Below are 17,711 nucleotides of genomic sequence, written 5' to 3' on the forward strand. Positions count from 1 at the left end.
AACTACACTCCAAGTTGCTGAAAACTGATTTTAAAAACTTTGTTAACTCTTTAGGTGTTCCACAAGAATTAAAGGAAAATGGAGAGGAAATTTCTAAATTTCACTTTTTTGGCAGATTTTCCATTTTAATCCATTTTTTTCCTTTAACACATCGGGGGTTAACAGCCCCAAAAAAAATAATATTTATTACTCTGATACTGCGGTTTGCAGAAACACCCCACATGTGGTCGTAAACTGATGCATGGGCACACGGCATGGGGCAGAAGGAAAGGAACGCCGTATGGTTTTTGGAAGCCACAAACAAATTGCAACGCCACACTTCTTCCTGGGAAGCCAGCGTGTCTGGCGAAACAGCGTTGGGAGGTGGCGGCTGAGGAGCCAGCACACGGCGGTATTTACTACATTTATATTTCTCCACATGTCACTTTTGCTCTTTCCTTTTTCCTTGGTTTTGTCCGGGAGTTTCATGTCAAATGTAAAAATTAATTCCCCATTAAAAGTGTCCTGTCTGACCCAGGAAGAAGTACATCAGCGACTTATAAAGATTAAAATAGACAAATTGCCAGGACCAGATGGCATGCACCCCCGTATCCTAAGGGAATTAGGTTGTCATAGCCAGACCCTTATTTCTGATATTTGCGGACTGTATACTGACAGGGAATGTCCCACAGGATTGGTGCATGGCAAATGTGGTGCCAATATTCAAAAAGGGTCCAAAAACAGAGCCTTGAAACTATAGGCGGTATGTTTAACATCTGTTATGGGTAAACTGTTTGAGGGTTTTCTGAGAGATGCTATCTTAGAGCATCTCAACGGAAATAAGCAAATAACGCCATATCAGCATGGCTTCATGAGGGATCAGTCATGCCAAACGAATTTAATCAATTTCTATGAGGGGGTAAGTTCTAGACTTGACAGCGGCGAATCAATGGATGTCGTATATCTGGACTTCTTCAAAGCATTTGACACTGTACCACATAAAAGGTTAGTATATAAAATGAGAATGCTCGGACTGGGAGAAAACATCTGTATGTGGGTAAGTAACTGGCTCAATGATAGAAAACAGAGGGTGGTTATTAACGGTATACACTCAGATTGGGTCACTGTCACTAGTGGGGTACCTCAGGGGTCAGTATTGGGCCCTATTCTCCAATATATTTAATAATGATCTTGTAGAGGGCTTGCATAGTAAAGTATCAATTTTCGCAGATGACACTAAACTGTGTAAATTAATTTACACTGAAAAGGACAGTATACTACTACAGAGGGATCTTGATAGATTGGAGGCTTGGTCAGACAAGTGGCAGATGAGGTTTAACACTGACAAATGTAAAGTTATGCACATGGGAAGGAATAATGCAAGTCACCCATACATACTAAATGATAAAACCCTGGGTAACACTGACATGGAAAAGGATCTAGGAATTTTAATAAACAGCAAACTAAACTGCAAAAACTAGTGTCAGGCAGCTGCTGCCAAGGCCAATGAGATAATGGGTTGCATCAGAAGGGGCATAGATGCCCGTGATAAGAACATAGTCCTACAACTTTACAACTTGCTAGTCAGATCACACATGGAGTACTGTGTACAGTTCTGGGCTCCTGTAAACAAGGCAGACATAGCAGAGCTGGAGAAGGTCCAGAGGAGGGCAACTAAAGTAATAACTGGAATGGGGCAACTACAGTACCCTGAAAGATTATCAAAATTTGGGTTATTCACTTTAGAAAAATGACGACTGAGGGGAGAGCTAATTGATCTGTATAAATATATCAGGGGACAGTACAGAGATCTATCCCATCATCTATTTTTCCCCAGGACTGTGACTGTGACGAGGGGACATCCTCTGGGTCTAGAGGAAAAGAGGTTTGTACACAAACATAGAAAATAATTCTTTACGGTAAGAGCAGTGAGACTATGGAACGCTCTGCCTGAGGAGGTGGTGATGGTGAGTGTCACAACCAGACATCTGAGAAGCTCTGACAGATGCCTTTCAGAACCTCCTCCTTGAGCTTTCTTTGTGTTGGTTTTCAGTTCCTCATCTCGTTAGCCTCTCTCAGCTGTCTTGTAGTTGGACTGATTGCATCCCTTTAAATTCCTCCCCATAATGCATTAGTGTGCGGTTTATACTACTTCCTGGAGTGTGTGTGCATGCTGATCCTATTTCCCAGTCTTCTACAAGATAAGTGTTGTACATTCATTTGTGATTTTATGTTTGCTGGATCCCAGGTGACCCTGACTCCCTCCGGGTCTAGTGCAGGGAGCCGGTGGTCGTGTCCCCTCACTATTGTAGGGTGTTCAGGTGTTATATAGTCAAGGTACGAGGATATGCGATCATCCACCATTGGGGTGTTCGCATAGGCTGAGCAGTCAGGGAGAGTGCCAGGTCTTATGCAGGGGTCTCCCTTTTGTTCCTTAGTTTTGGATCCAGTGAGTCATATATTAATTTTGCATTGTCTTGTTTCCTGTACACCTTCCGTGACATTATAAACCGTCAAAACCGTCTCAAGCATGGATCCGGTTTCACTTTTGACTGAATGCTTCCAGGGTCTTTCATTGGAGGTAGCTGATCTCCGTAAGACTCTTTCTCAGTTTCTAGTGACCGGTTCAGCTTACGTTCATGGAGTTTGCGCTGAGCCTAAGATCTTGCACCCGGATACGTTCTCCGGGGGTAGTGAAAATTTTGTGCGTTTCAGAGAGGCTTGCAAACTCAATTTTCGCCTTCTTCCCCATTCCTCTGGTGATGAGGTACGGAGGGTGGGGATCATTATATCGCTGCTCAGGGGTAACGCTCAGTCGTGGGCCTTTTCGCTGCCGGTGGGGGCACGGCCCCTCCGTTCAGTGGATGAATTCTTTTTAGCCCTGGGTCAGATATATGATGATCCGGATCGTGTTGCTTTGGCTGAGTCTAGACTACGTCTGTTATGCCAGGGTAAACAATCCGCTGAGATATACTGCTTGGAATTTCGGAGATGGGCAGCTGATACTGGTTGGAATGATGCTGCACTCCGAAGTCAATTTTGCCATGGTCTTTCAGAGCGATTGAAAGATGTATTTGCCTTTTATGAGAGGCCTATCTCCTTGGACTCTGCTATGTCTCAGGCCGTTCGTATTGACAGGCGTCTTAGAGAGAGAGGAGAGATCTCTCCTTCCTGTCATACTCAGTCCCAGGACAGTGCAGTGGTCTCATCCTGTGCACAGGGGTCTCAGTCGCTGTCAGCCCCTTATGAGCAGGAGCCCATGCAGCTGGGGTTGATTGCCTCTGACAATAGAAGATTCAGCCCACATGGGAAGGTTTGTTTTTGTTGTGGAGGTATAAATCATTTGGCAAATGTTTGTCCCTCTAGGAGATTCAGGCAGTTTTCTGGGAGTAATAAAGAAACAAAAAGGAAAAGATCTTTTAAAAATGTTCCATCTGTTACTATTGGTCGGGTTGAGGCGGAAATTGAAGGTTTTCCGTTTGCTTGTAGTTCCCGTTTTGTCCTGCCTGCCAGGGTGGCGCTAGAGAGCAAGAACATTTTTTGTGAGATTTTTGTAGATAGTGGAGCAGCTGTCAATCTCATTGATAATCAATTTGCGATAACTCATGATTTCCAGGTATGCACTTTGGGAAAGGATATTCCTGTTTTTGCTATTGATTACGCTCCACTTTCTCAGAAATCATTAAAGGGCATAGTTCACAATATTCGTTTAATTGTGAGTGATGCTCATGTTGAGGATGTGTCATGTTTTGTCCTTAGTGGATTACCTACTCCTCTTGTGTTGGGGCTACCCTGGCTCACTAAACAACCCCACCATTGATTGGCAAGCGAGGCAAATAAATGGTTGGAGTGACTTTTGCAGAGAGAATTGCCTCACGACATCTGTTTCTGAGGTTTCTACTAAGACTGTACCACCTTTTCTCTCTGAATTTTCGGATGTCTTCTCTAAGAGTGGAGTTTAGGATTTGCCCCCGCACAGGGAGTACGATTGCCCTATTAATCTCATCCCAGGTGCCAAGCTGCCTAAATCTCGTTTATTCAATCTTTTCCAACCTGAAAGGGTCGCTATGAGTGCTTATATCTCTGAGTCTGAGAAAAGGACACATACGACCCTCGAAGTCACCTGTTGCCGCTGGTTTTTTCTTTGTTAAGAAAAAAGATGGTTCTTTAAGACCTTGTCTGGATTTCAGGGAGCTGAACAGTATCGCTATTCGTGACCCTTATCCGCTTCCTCTAATCCCGGACCTGTTTAACCAGATTGTTGGGGCTAAAGTGTTTTCCAAATTAGATCTAAGAGGGGCATACAACCTGGTCAGGGTCAGAGAAGGAGACGAATGGAAGACGGCCTTCAATATCCCTGAGGGCCATTTTGAGAATTTGGTTATGCCTTTTGGTTTGATGAATGCCCCAGCCGTTTTTCAGCATTTCGTGAATAGCATTTTTTATCATTTAATGGGAAAATTTGTATTAGTGTATTTGGATGACATTTTGATTTTTTTCTCCTGATTTCAAAACTCATAAGGAACACTTACGTCAGGTCTTGCTCATCCTGCGGGAGAATAAATTATATGCAAAACTGGAAAAATGTGTGTTTTGCGGTTCCAGAAATTCAATTATTGGGGTTTCCTCTCTCCGCTTCTGGTTTTCGCATGGACCCCGAGAAGGTCCGCGCTGTGCTTGAGTGGGAGCTTCCTGAGAATCAGAAGGCGCTGATGCGTTTTTTGGGCTTTGCCAATTATTACAGGACGTTTATTTTTAATTATTCCTCTATTGTTAAACCACTCACTGATATGACCAGAAAGGGGGTAGATTTTTCTTCCTGGTCAGTAGAGGCGCGTAAGGCCTTTTCTAATATCAAGGAGAGTTTTGCTTCCGCCCCCATCTTGGTACAACCTGATATTTCTCTACCATTCATAGTTGAGGTTGATGCTTCTGAGGTGGGTGTGGGTGTGGGTGCGGTCTTGTCTCAGGGTTCCTCTCCTGCCAAATGGCGACCATGTGCCTTTTTCTCGAAGAAACTCTCCTCCGCAGAGAGAAATTACGATGTGGGGGATAGGGAATTGTTGGCCATCAAGTTGGCTTTTGAGGAATGGCGCCATTGCCTAGAGGGAGCCAGACACCCTATTACCGTGTTTACTGACCATAAAAATCTAGCCTACTTGGAGTCAGCCAAGCGTCTGAACCCGAGACAGGCCAGATGGTCTTTGTTCTTTTCAAGGTTTAATTTTGTTGTCACGTTCCGCCCTGGGGTTAAGAATGCGAAGGCAGATGCCCTGTCACGTTGTTTTCCCGGAGGTGGGAATTTTGAAGACCCGGGTCCCATTTTGGCTGAAGGTGTGGTGGTCTCTGCTCTTTTTCCTGAATTGGAGGCAGAGGTGCAGGCAGCCCAGTCAGAGGCTCCTGATCTTTGTCCTCCTGGGAGGTTGTTTGTGCCTCTCGCTTTAAGACACAAGATTTTTAAGGAACACCACGATACGGTCCTTGCTGGGCACCCAGGGGCAAGAGCCACAGTGGATCTCATTGCTCGGAGATTCTGGTGGCCTGCGCTTCGTAAGTCGGTTGAGGGTTTTGTGGCAGCCTGCGAGACTTGCGCTCGTGCCAAAGTCCCTCATTCACGGCCATCAGGTCCTCTCCTTCCCTTACCCATTCCTTCCCGTCCTTGGACACATCTGTCCATGGACTTCATTACGGACCTGCCTCGTTCCTCGGGGAAGACTGTGATTCTGGTGGTGGTGGACCGTTTTAGCAAAATGGTGCATTTCATCCCTTTTCCTGGTTTGCCCAATGCTAAGACGCTGGCGCAGGCATTTATTGATCACATTGTCAAATTGCATGGTATTCCTTCAGACATAGTCTCTGATAGGGGCACGCAGTTTGTTTCCAGATTCTGGAAGGCTTTCTGTTCTCGCTTGGGGGTTCGGTTGTCATTCTCTTCTGCTTTCCCTCCGCAGTCGAATGGCCAGACAGAACGCGTCAATCAGAATCTGGAGACATATCTGCGCTGTTTTGTGGCGGAGAATCAGGAGGATTGGTGTTCTTTTTTGTCCCTTGCTGAGTTTGCTTTAAATAACCGTCGTCAGGAGTCCTCTGATAAGTCACCATTTTTTGGTGCATATGGGTTTCATCCGTAGTTTGGGACATTCTCGGGAGAGGGGTCTTCTGTTTTACCTGATGAGGACAGATTCTCCTCATCTTTGTCATCGATTTGGCAAAAGATTCAGGATAATCTAAAGAGCATGAGTGAGAGATATAAGCGTGTGGCAGATAAGAGACGTGTGCCTGGTCCGGACCTGAATGTTGATCTGGTGTGGTTGTCTACTAAGAATATCAAATTGAAGGTTCCCTCCTGGAAGTTGGGTCCTAAGTTTATTGGGCTTTACAAAATCCTGTCTGTCATCAATCCTGTTGCCTATCGTCTTGATCTTCCTCAGACTTGGAAGATCCATAATGTTTTTCATAAGTCCTTATTAAAACCTTATGTTCAACCCATTGTACCCTCGCCTTTGCCTCCTCCTCCGATTATGGTTGATGGTAATCTTGAATTTCAGGTCTCTAGGATTGTGGATTCTCGTGTTGTCCGCGGTTCTCTCCAGTACCTCGTTCATTGGGAGGGTTATGGTCCTGAGGAGAGGATGTGGGTCCCAGTGACGGACATTAAGGCCACTCGTCTCATCAGGGCTTTCCATAGGTCCCATCCTGAGAAGGTGGGCTCTGAGTGTCCGGAGTCCACTCGTAGAGGGAGGGGTACTGTCACAACCAGACATCTGAGAAGCTCTGACAGATGCCTTTCAGAACCTCCTCCTTGAGCTTTCTTTGTTTTGGTTTTCAGTTCCTCATCTTGTTAGCCTCTCTCAGCTGTCTTGTAGTTGGACTGATTGCATCCCTTTAAATTCCTCCCCATAATGCATTAGTGTGCGGTTTATACTACTTCCTGGAGTGTGTGTGCATGCTGATCTTATTTCCCAGTCTTCTACAAGATAAGTGTTGTACATTCATTTGTGATTTTATGTTTGCTGGATCCCAGGTGACCCTGACTCCCTCCGGGTCTAGTGCAGGGAGCCGGTTGTCGTGTCCCCTTACTATTGTAGGGTGTTCAGGTGTTATACAGTCGAGGTACGAGGATATGCGATCATCCACCATTGGGGTGTTCGCATAGGCTGAGCAGTCAGGGAGAGTGCCAGGTCTTATGCAGGTGTCTCCCTTTTGTTCCTTAGTTTTGGATCCAGTGAGTCATATATTCATTTTGCATTGTCTTGTTTCCTGTACACCTTCCGTGACAGTGAGTACAATAAAGGAATTCAAGAGGGGCCTGGATGTATTTCTGGAGCCTAATAATATTACAAGCTATAGCTACTAGAGAGGGGTCGTTGCCTGATTTGAGTCGGGAAGGAATTTTTTATTCCCCTAAAGTGGGGAAAATTGGCTTCTACTTCACTTTTATTTTTTTTGCAATTTGTTTGTGGCTCAGTTTACGTGTTTTTGCCCTCTTCGTAGTATTAAAACCATTGATCCGGTTGTCATATTCCCAACAATTAACCCCATTTTGGAAAGTAGAGGATAAAGTGCCAGTTCTATTGGTACTATATTGCGGTACATATGATTTTTTAATTGCTCTATATCACGTTTTTTTTTTTTTGTTTGTTTTTATAGAGCAGGTTGTTACGGACGCAATGATATCAAATGTCCACTTTGTTTGTTTTAGTTTTACATAATAAAAAAAAAAAAAATTATGTTTTTGTGTCTCCATTTTCTGGATGCCATATATTTTATTTTTATTTTTTCTGACAATCTTCTTATGCAGGGGCTCTTTTTTTGCAGGAAGAGTTGGTGTTTTTATTGGTACCATTTTTGGGTGCATATGATTTTTTTTGATCATTCATTATCACACTTTATTTTTAAAGCGTTCACCTCACCTGAGGGGTTAGGTCATGTGACATTTTTATAGAGCAGATCATTACGGATGTGGCAATATCTAATATGTCAACTTTTTCTTATTTATTTAAGTTTTACACAATAATAGCATTTTTTTAACTAAAAAGATGTTGTTTTAGTATCTCCATAGCCTGACAGACATAGCATTTTTTTATTTTTTGACCGATTGACCTCACATCATGAGGTGACTGTTAGATCGGTACTATTTTGGGGGGCATACGCCTTTTTGATCGCTTGGCGTTTGTGATGTGTGACAAAAAATGTTTTTTGTCAGTGTTTTTCTATTTTTTTATTTATACAGTGTTTACCTACGGATTTACTTCATGTGATATTTTTATAGAGCTGGTTGTTACTGACGTGGTGATGCCTAATATGTATACTTTTTTTTTAAATTTCACTTTAACACAATAATGGCATTTTTGAAGCAAAAAATGATGTTTTAATGTCTCCATGTTCCGAAAGCTATAGTTTTTCTATTTTTTGAGCGATTATTTAGGGGCAAATTTTCTGTGGGATGAGGTGACGGTATTATTGGTATCATTTTGTGGGACCTAAGCCTTTTTGATCACTTGGTGTTGCACTTTTTGTAATGTAAGGTGGCAAAAAAGGCTTTTTTTTTGACAGTTTTAATTTTTTTATTTTTTATGGTGTTTATCGGATGGGGTGGATCATGTGATATATTTATAGAGCCGGTCGTTACGGACTCGACAATACCAAATATGTATATTTTATTTATATTTATTTCTATTTTTAACATTTTTTTTAAATTACTTAATTGGGGATATTTTATTTATTTTTTTACATGTGAAACAGTTTGTTTGTTTTCACACTTTACGTCCCACATAAGGTCATACAAGATCTCTGGGGACATTTAACTTCACTTTTATTTTTTTCACTGTTGATTTCTCCTGTAACTGGGGCTGACATAGTAGCCCCAGTTACAGGGGAAATGCACCCCCCAGAGAGGGGGTACAGCCTTAGTGCAGGGCTTATCGAGGTCTGTGGAAGACCCAACAACTCCTGCACTCTCCCGGCCCCTGCTTCCTCATCTGTATACACAGCGCTCCTTGAGCCCAGTGTATACAGCGATATAGAAGGCAGGGAAACCTGGGAACTGTCCCTGCCTTCTCTCTGAGTTGCCCTGCTGTCACTGATAGCGGGCCCCCCACTCGGCAGCTGCACGCTAATCGAAATTTCAAAACGTCCATTTAGAGATAAACAACCGTCCATAGGACATTTAAATCTTATGGGCGGTTGGGAAGTGGTTAAAGACCGCTGTATTTAGGCTACTTTCACACTTGCATTTGCTGCGGATCTGTCTGGTATCTGAACAGACGGATCCTCACCTATAATGCAAACGCTTGCATCCGTTCAGAACGGATCCGTCTGCATAACATCTTTTTCAGATCTGAGTTTTCACATCGTGAAAACTCAGATCCGACAGTATATTCACAGTATATACACAGAGGCGTTCCCATGGTGATGGGGACACTTCAAGTTAGAATATACTAAGAACTGTGTACATGACTGCCCCCTGCTGCCTGGCAGCACCTGATCTCTTACAGGGGGCTGTGATCAGCACAATTAACCCCTCAGGTGCCGCACCTGAGTGGTTAATTGTGCATATCATAGCCCCCTGTAAGAGATCAGGTGCTGCCAGGCAGCAGGGGGCCAGACCCCCTCTCTCCCCAGTTTTAAATTCATTGGTGGCCAGTGCGGCCCCCCCTCCCTCCCCTGTATTAAATTAATTGGTGGCCAGTGCGGCCCCCCTCCCTCCCTCCCCTGTATTAAATTCATTGGTGGCCAGTGCGGCCCCCTCCCTCCCTCCCCTGTATTAAATTCATTAGTGGCCAGTGCGGAACTCTCCGCTGCCACCAATAATTGGGGGGGGGGGGGGATTTTAATTAGGGGGGAGAGGGGGGGCCACACTGGCCACCAATGAATTTAATACTGGGGAGGGAGGGGGGGCCGCACTGGCCACCAATAAATTTAATACAGGGGAGGGAGGGAGGGAGGGGGGGCCGCTCTGGCCACCAATGAATTTAATAGTGGAGGGAGAGGGGTCTGGCCTGTGGAGGGAGAGCACCTGATCAGGGGGCTGTGATCCGCACAACTAACCCCTCAGGTGCAATTGTGCGGATCACAGCCCCCTGTAAGAGATTGGGTGCTGCCAGGCAGCAGGGGGCAGTCATGTACACAGTTCTCAGTATATTCTAACTTGAAGCGTCTCCATCACTATGGGAATGCCTCTGTGTTAGAATATACTGTTGGATCTGAGGTTTCACGATCTAACTCAAATCCGATGGTATATTCTAACATAGAGGCGTTCCCATGGTGATGGGGACGCTTCAAGTTAAAGTATACCATTGGATTGGAGAAAACTCCGATCCGATGGTATATTAATAGGGACTCCTGACTTTACATTGAAAGTCAACAGGGGACGGATCCGTTTGCAATTGCACCATATTGTGTCAACGTCAAACGGATCCGTCCCCATTGACTTGCATTATAAGTCTGGACGGATCCGTTTGGCTCCACACGGCCAGGCGGACACGAAAACGCTGCAAGCTGCGTTCGGGTGTCCGCCTGCTGAGCGGAACGGAGGCCAAACGGAGCCATACTGATGCATTCTGAGCGGATCCGCATCCACTCAGAATGCATTGGGGCTGTACGAATCCGTTCGGGGCCGCTTGTGAGAGCCTTCAAGCGGAACTCGCAAGCGGAACCCCGAACGCAAGTGTGAAAGTAGTCTTAGTCATGCTGCTTGTTCAAAATAAATCTATTAAACTACAATATCTGTGAGGTCATGAGGAGCTGCCAAAAACGTAATCTGCCAACCCAATGTCTGTCTAAATATTAATAATAATCTTTATGTATCGCCAACATATTCCTCAGCGTTTTACAATTACCCGGAGAACACAGGACCTGTAGAATCCTCCACTGCTCCAGTACTGAGGCTCCTGTGGTCTCCTTCAGTCTGTTTACATCACTGCAACGACAATATTGGTCGGAGCTCTGATGGGGGTATGTATGTCACCTGACCATTGAGGCCTAGGATGGTCTATGGTGGTCACGTGCTGTTCATACTGGCATCACTGATGACGTCTTATATTGACTGTAGGGTCATGTGAAGGTGTGACATACCATGAAACTGCCTTGACCTCACACATGTTTCGATTACTTTAACCACTTCCCATCTGGGCCATTTTCCCCCTTCCTGACCAGGCCTAATTTTGCAAAACTGACATATCTCACTTTATGTGGTAATAACTTTGGAACGCCTTTACTTATCCAAGTCATTCAGAGATTTTCTTGTGACACATTGTACTTCATGATAGTCATACATTTTCTAAATTTCAATTTCTCTGCTTTTAAAACAGAAAGTGATACCTCACAAAATATTTACTTAACATTCCCCATATGTCTACTTTATGTTGGCATCATTTTTGAAATGTCTTTCTTTTTTTTTTTTTTTAGGACATTAGAAGGCTTAGAAGTTTAGAAGCAATTCTTCAAATTTTTAAGAAAATTGCCAAAACACACTTTTTAAGAACCAGTTCTGAAGTCACTTTGTGGGGCCTACATAGTGGATACCCCCATAAATGACCCCATTGTAGAAACTACACCCCTCAGTTACTTAAAACCGATTTTACAAACTTTGTTAACCCTTTAGGCGTTCCACGAGAATTAAAGGAAAATGGAGATCAAATTTTTACATTTCAAATTTTTTGGCTGATTTTCCATTTTAATCCAATTTTTTCTTGGTTAACAGCCAAACAAAACTCACTATTTATTACCCAGATTCTGCGGTTTACAGAAACACCCCACATGTGGTCATAAACTGCTGTATGGGCACACGGCAGGGCGCAGAAGAAAAGGAACTCCACATGGTTTTTAGATGCCATGTCCCATTTGAAGCCCCCCTGATGCACCCTTACCGTAGAAACTCCCAAGAAGTAATCCCATTTTGGAAACTAGGGGATAAGGTGCCAGTTTTATTGGTACTATTTTTGGGTACATATGATTTTTTGATCATTCATTATAACACTTTATGGGGCAAGGTGACGAAAAAATCGTTTTTTTTTAGCACAGTTTTTATTTATTTTTACAGCGCTCACCTGAGAGGTTCGGTCAAGTGACATTTTTATAGAGCAGATTGTTATGGCCGTGGCGATACCTAATATGTATACTTTTTCTTATTTATTATAGTTTTACACAATAATAGCATTTTTGAAACCCAAAAAATTATGTTTTTAGTGTCTCCATGTTCTAAGAGCTATATATAATTTTTATTTTTTTAGAGGTTGTCTTATGTAGGGGCTCATTGTTTGCAGGATGAGGTGACTGTTTTATTGGTACCATTTTGTGGGACATACGCCTTTTTGATCACTTGGTGTTGTACTTTTTGTGATGTAAGGTGACAAAAATGGCTTTCTTTAATTTTTTATTTTTTATGGTGTTTATTGGACTGGTTCGATTATGTGATATATTTATAGAGCCGACCGTCACGGACGCGGCAAGACCAAATATGTCTATTTTATTTTTTCTATTTTTAACTTTTTTTATTCCTTACTTTTAATACTTTTTTTTTATGTGAAACCTTTTTTTTATTTAATTTTTTTTAACCCTTTTTATTTTTTTTATTTTACACTTTTCGTCCACCATAAGGTCATACAAGACCTCTGGGGGACATTTACTTCACTTTTTCTTTTTTCTTTTCACTGTTGATTTCTCTTGTAACTGGGGCTGACATAGTAGCCCCAGTTACAGAAGAAATACACCCCCCAGAGAGGCTATACAGTGCTGTACAGCCTCAGTGCAGGGCTGATTGAGGTCTCTGAAAGACCTCACACAGCTCCTGCACTCTCTGGTCCCAGCGGTCATGTGACCGGTCCAGCTCTGCATGCACAGCGCTCGGTGAGCGCTGTGTATGCAGCAATCCAGAAGGCAGGGAGACCTGGGCATTGTCCCGGCCTTCTCTAAGGGTTGCCCTGCTGTCACTGACAGTGGGCAACCCAATCAGCAGGTGCACGATTAGCGTGCCGCTGCAGTTTCTGAACGGACGTTCTGGAACATCCGTTCAGAAATAGAGAACCACCTCCCAGACGTTTATAGTCAACGTGCGGACTGGAGGTGGTTAAAAAGAGAGCACACAACAGCTAAACTTTATTGTCTCCTCTTATCTCCAGTAATTGTATTTTACATGAGATTTTTTAGGATATTACATCATCTCATCCTATTTCCATTCAGGTTCCTACAATATAGGATCCTCTCAGTGGATATCTTCTATATAAGATCCTTCTTCTGATTGACCTTGCAAGGATGGATAGGGACAAGGACAAGATGGCGGAGAGTATAGTAAATCTCACCCTAGAGATCCTCTTCTGGCTTACTGGAGAGGTGAGAGATTCTGATTGATGTCACATTATATCATCTTATCTAGATTACTAACAGATGGACATGACTGGAGAGGTGAAGGACTCTGGAGATGTATGGAGTGATATTTATTACTGTGTCTCTCCATAACCAGGACTACACAGTAGTGAAGAAGACCTTTAGTGAGCGCTGTCAGGACCCTGTGTCTGAAGGATGGGGAAGAACCCTTAGCCCAATCATGGAGCCTCCACATCACCCCCTGATACATGAGGAAATCAATAGAGAGAAGATCCTAGAACTCGCTAACAAGATGATTGAGCTGCTGACTGGAGAGGTGACACTGCTGGGACATTATACAGGAACGCTATGAAGGGATCTGGGTGATGACTGTATCATTGTGTTGTCAGGTTCCTATAAGGTGTCAGGATGTCACCGTCTATTTCTCCATAGAGGAGTGGGAGTATTTAGAAGAACACAAAGATCAGTACAAGGACGTCATGATGGAGGATCGCCGGCCCCTCACATCACCAGGTAATAGACATGACTAAATACACACGTCCTCTCATTATCTGTATGTAAGGGATGAAATCAGTCACTGGATGTGTTTACTACAGTTAAGGAAGAGAGAAGAACACCGGAGAGATGTCCCAGTCCTCTTCTTCTACAGGATGAAGAGCATCACAATGTCCCACAGGATGATCAGGTAGGTGGACATTAGGTCTCGTGAAATGTTCCCTATGATCTGTAGAAGACTGTGAAGATCTTGTTTTCAGTCTTGTTTTATCCACCAGTATTATATATTTTATCCTCCTATAATGAGTAAGGTGGAGATTGCAGGATTACAGCTGACCATAGACATTACATGTTGCCTGGTTCTTCTCACATTTTTCTGCCTGTACAGACTTTTAAGATGGCCTTCTCTGTGAACTGCTGCAGATCTTTTGTGGTTGCACAAGAGTGGCACAACAGTTTTCTGAGAGGTCTTAGGCCGGGACCATGCAATACTACAAACGGTCAACCATAGTTGTGCTCACCTGCAGTTTTCTAAAGTTGCCCACACACACACTTCCATCAGGAGGTAGATTCTATAGGTCTGTTTGTTAGCAAGCACTATCCCGTGCCAGAGGTAGAATAGCGGTTCCCTGCCTAAAAAAGATACCCATGATACCCATGAGCAAACCCTCCCAACATGTTTCACCAGGGCACTGGCTTCATCAGGGGAGTTTGGGTTGTGCTAAGGGGAAGCTCAAGGACCTGCCACATTTTATTGTAATCCTGCACCCGCCTTTTCCCCAGTCGTCTCCATGACACCAGGTCCTGAGATTTGACTTCCTTCTGATTGGACGGGAAAAACACAGAGAGGTTAAAAACCCCACCCCCTCCCTTCATCGCCAGTGTTTTTCCTGTCCCATCAGGATAGGATGCAGGAGAGGTGCATGGAGCTCGATTCGGGCTCACCTGGATTTATTCATCTTCAGGCCGAGGTCGGATCTGCAGCGCAGCTCTCCCTCCTCCGCCCGGTTAGGCCTGGGCTCGGGCGCATAAGTAGTTTGCCCTCTGCGAAGATTCCCTCTGCGGCGGCCCCGGAGGGCTTAATGCAGGGGGAAAGAGGAAAGCGGCGGATCGGCGCTGTGATGTGTCCCTTCCGGCCGGCAGGCGGATGATGTCAGACGCCGGGGACGGAGCAAGCACACTGACGTCATCCACATGCGCCACAGGTCCTAGAGGACACTATAAAACCTCACAGGCGCCCTGCATAGCGCGGCTCACGTGTATTGTGGAGCATCTCTGGAGCGGTCGGGAGTCAGAATGAGCACCCCCCTCACGCCGGGCTCTGGAACCGAGCCTGCATCAAACCCTGGGACCGTGAGTAACCTGCTCTCAGGCATATGCTCTGTATGAATGGTTCAGTCTGCTCATCCTTTCCTCCCTTACCCTTTCAGGGAGAAAAGGATTCGGCTTCTACCACTAGGAAAAACTAGAAAATGTGGTATCTGCTGCAAAAGATTGCCTAACACTGGATCTAAGCCCCTGTGTAAAGAGTGTACATCCAGTGTCGTCAAATCCGAATCTTCCAGCCTAATTGAAGACATTAGGAAAGTAGTTAAGGAAGAGGTTCAGCTGGCCTTAACCGCCAAGGAACCTACTCCCCCAAAAGTTACTCCCTCAGGACTCCCGTAGCAATAAATCACTTATCCTGGATTCAGACTCTGAGGGGCTGGCGGTCTCAGACTCTGAGTCAGTGCAAAAACACCCTGCATCTTCAGATGAAGAGGGTGAATACAAGCGTTTTCTGTTTAATCCAGAAGACATTGACGAACTTATCAGGGCCATCAGGATTACCATTCAGATGGATATACGGCTCTACCTTTCGAGGACTCAGCACAGTTAAAAGATCCTCTAGACAGGAAAGCGGAGAGTCTCTTAAGAAAGACCTGGGAGACTACGGCGGCCCTTCTCAAGCCGGGCATTGCCTCTACGTGTGTAGCCAGAACACTAAACCTATGGCTATAACAGCTGGAGATACATTTAGTCAATAAGACACCGCGTGATCAAATTTTAGAGAGCTTGCCTTTGTTAAAGATGGCAACCTCCTTTCTAGCAGACGCAGCAGCAGAATCTGTCAAACTGTCCGCCCGAACAGCTGTTCTCTCCAGTACAGCGAGACGGGCACTATGGCTTAAAGCGTGGTCAGGAGATATCACGTCTAAAAATAAATTAATCGCACTCCCCTTCCACGGTCAGTATGTCTTTGGGGAAGATTTAGATAAAATCCTAGAAAATGCGACAAATAAAAAAAGGGGTTTCCCAGAGGAGAGATATAAACCAAAAAGGCAGCCCTTTCGTGAGTGTTTTTTTTTTTTTCAGCCCAAGAATAAAAAAGATAAAGGGAAGACCGGGAGGTAGAGCTATGCGAAGGGAGGCAGGGGGATAAATTTCCTCTTCAACCCGAATCGTGCTGAAGCCTCCACATCCAACAGCAAACAATGACGCCATACCAGTGGGGGGGAAGACTCAGCTCCTTCCTAGAATCTTGGGAGCATGTAACAAACAGCTCATGGATTTTAAATATTATAGAAGAGGGTTATTTAATATATCTACTCTCTCCCCCTCCACAGAAATATGTGATCACTACCCTTCCCCCATCTCAAGTTGCTACCTTTAAAAAACGACATGAAGAACTTGTTAAGCTTGGCCGCGATAGAACCCGTCCCAAAAAATCAGACAGGACTGGGATTCTATTCCCGTCTCTTCATCATAAGGAAACCAAACGGGAAATCCAGAGTGATAATAAATTTGAAATACCTAAACAAATATGTGAGATACCAAATCAAAATCGAAACTCTGAAGTCGGCAGTGTTTTTTTTTAAAGAAGGATGCAGTCATGGCCACAATAGATTTAAGGGATGCCTATTATGTCCCAATTCACAGGTCATCAAGGAAATTCCTAAGGTTTGCGATAGAGTTGGAGGGAAACATTCAGCACTTTCAGTTCAGGTGTCTCCCCTTTGGGATCTCTTCTGCCCCAAGGGTTTTTACAAAAATATTGGCGGAAGCCTTGGCGATCTTGAGAGAAAAGGCAATCTGTGTGATCCCCTACCTGGACGACCTACTGGTAGTGGCAGACAACATAGAGACCCTGGAAATCCATCTCAGGTTAGTCCTGGACCATCTACAGAGCCTAGGTTGGCTCATCAATTGGGAAAAATCAGATTTAATCCCGACCAAACAGAAGATATTTTTGGGTATAACTCTAGACACAGTTTCCCAAAGATCCTTTCTTCCACCTCAAAAGATAGTAAAACTTCAAACAACCTTAAGGAAGTTCAAGAAAGAGAAATTCGGTTCCATAAGACAGGCCATGAAGGTGTTAGGGAGTCTTTCAGCTTGCATCCCAGCAGTAGCCTGGGCACAGTTCCATCTAAGGCCACTCCAAAAGTTCATTTTAGACAAGTGGAACAGATCGCAATTGACTCTAGAGACACAAATTTTCTTAGATTCAAACATGAAAAAAATCACAAAATTGGTGGCTCATCAAATCCAACCTAGAGAATGGGATATTCTGGGCACAATATCTCCCTCTAGTAATTACAACAGATGCCAGCCTCCACGGTTGGGGAGCGGTCGTCCAGGGGAACTCCTACCAGGGAACATGGAAGAGTTACGTGAAACAACAATACTCAAATTTCAAAGAGCTGAGGGCAGTGTGGGAGGCACTGAAACACACGAGTCAGTTGTCAACGGTCGTCATGTCCTAGTCTTCTCGGACAACGCTACAGCTGTGGCCTTCATCCAACACCAGGGAGGCACAAGGCATCGCCTACTACAGAACCTGGCAAACAAAATCTTCTCCTGGGCAGAAGAGAACGTACAGTCTCTATCAGCGGTTCATCTGAAGGGAGCTTTGAACATTCAGGCCGATT

The 17,711-nt window shown here is 44.3% G+C and overlaps 1 pseudogene; it reads left to right on the forward strand.

Moving 5' to 3' along the window:
* The window catches only part of LOC122940390, a 1,294,760-nt pseudogene that overhangs the window by 1,051,087 nt on the left and 225,962 nt on the right, over positions 1 to 17,711 (forward strand).

This window comes from Bufo gargarizans, chromosome 6 (assembly GCF_014858855.1).
Source record: "Bufo gargarizans isolate SCDJY-AF-19 chromosome 6, ASM1485885v1, whole genome shotgun sequence".
Lineage (NCBI taxonomy): Eukaryota > Metazoa > Chordata > Amphibia > Anura > Bufonidae > Bufo > Bufo gargarizans.